Below are 1,798 nucleotides of genomic sequence, written 5' to 3' on the forward strand. Positions count from 1 at the left end.
ATTAGTGATAGGAGTAGTAAAGATTGTAGTAGTAATAGTAGTTGTAATAGTAATAGTGTAGTGTGATCTCCGTTAACCCAGGGGTCCCGTCCCAGCTCATCAAGTTTACAGAACTCTCGCCCTCCCTTGGTGCTGGCGAGGGACACAGGCGCAAAGGACCTGGTTAACCTTTGTCAATTTGAATTCCCTGATATGGTAGCGGGGGGGGGGGGGGGTCAAATCATTTATATGGGTTTGTTCCAGCGTGACTATCTTTTTCTGATGTTCAGACTAAACATAGAATAAAATACTAAAATTGACAAATGAAAAAAAAATCAAAAATGCAAAATGTAAAAGAGCATGCTGAAGGCACGTGAAATAGCTAAAACTGCCGCATACGAAAAAACTAAAAAACTAAAAGAGATGACCTCCAAAGTGGAGAGTCTGGCTGAAGGCCTTACTAATAAAACAAAGACGAACCAGCAAGTCTAGAGTCACAGCTGAAGGCTTAAAAAAGAAATCCCCACGTCACAGCTGAAGGCTTAAAAAAGAAATCCCCACGTCACAGCTGAAGGCTTAAAAAAGAAATCCCTACGTCACAGCTGAAGGCTTAAAAAAGAAATCCCCACGTCACAGCTGAAGGCTTAAAAAAGAAATCCCTACGTCACAGCTGAAGGCTTAAAAAAGAAATCCCCAAACCTAAAACTTAAATATGGCAGCATAAAACCCGGGTCTGGACAAGAATACAACTAAAATCACTCAGACCTCCTACTATGAAAAAAAATTAAAGTTACAAGTAAAAAGGGAAAGGCTACCAGCCAAGCTCATCATTAAAACCAAGATGTTTAATTTTTTTTATAAAAACGTTCTTATGATCACGTCCAGCTCCTCAGCAAAGAATGTCAGGCACGTCAGTACTTAGCTTATTATCTTCTATGATCGCCTCTCGTTGTTTATTTGGAATATGGCGACAATGCCGGTTTTTATCACTGGGGATTAAACATAAAACAGCCGCTAACTCTCTTTACCAACTCTTTACTGTTTACTTTACTCTTTACTTTACTCTTTACTGTCTTGTTTACATTGCCTCGGTAACGTCAGAGGCAAACATCTTTTTAAAATATTTCCATTAAACAAATATACTAAAAAAACATACAAATAAAAATGGGTAAAAGTAAAATGAAAAGCATAAAAATGAAAATTATAGAAAAAGAAAGGCGATGTGCTTAAAAGAAGGAATAAACGAAATGCATAAAACGTCTCCCCTAAAACTCAAAATAAAAGTGAAGTTAAACCGAGACCTTAAGAGCTGACAGGAGGATTAAAATACTAAAAGGGATAAAAGCCAATAAAATTATAAATAAAACAATTACAGAAAACCAGATAAAAAGGGGAAAACTAAAATAAAATAAAAACAATAAAAAATCAAATCAAATAAAACAATACACTTGTTTTGTTTGATTTTCTCGTTTTTATTTGTTTTTATTGTTTTATTTTAGTAATGGAACAGCCAGCGATCAGTCCTCCAGCCTGGGCAGCCAGAGCGGGAGAGCGGAGAGGACGAGATGCAGCATCCAAGACCACCTAACAATAGTAATAGTAGTAATAGTAAGGTAATTCTTTACAGTACGGACGCGCCCGCCAGAGACAAAGTCCCCAACCCCACGTCACAAAAGCAATTCATCAGTTTAAGTTGCCTGACTGGCACTGCCCGGGGCGAGGGTTGGTGGGGAGCTCTGCGCCCCAACACCCCCGGGAAACGCTGTCTTCACCTCGGTATAACAACAATAACAATGAGGATGAGAATGATGATGATGAT

This window comes from Penaeus monodon, chromosome 37, assembly GCF_015228065.2.
Source record: "Penaeus monodon isolate SGIC_2016 chromosome 37, NSTDA_Pmon_1, whole genome shotgun sequence".
NCBI lineage: Eukaryota > Metazoa > Arthropoda > Malacostraca > Decapoda > Penaeidae > Penaeus > Penaeus monodon.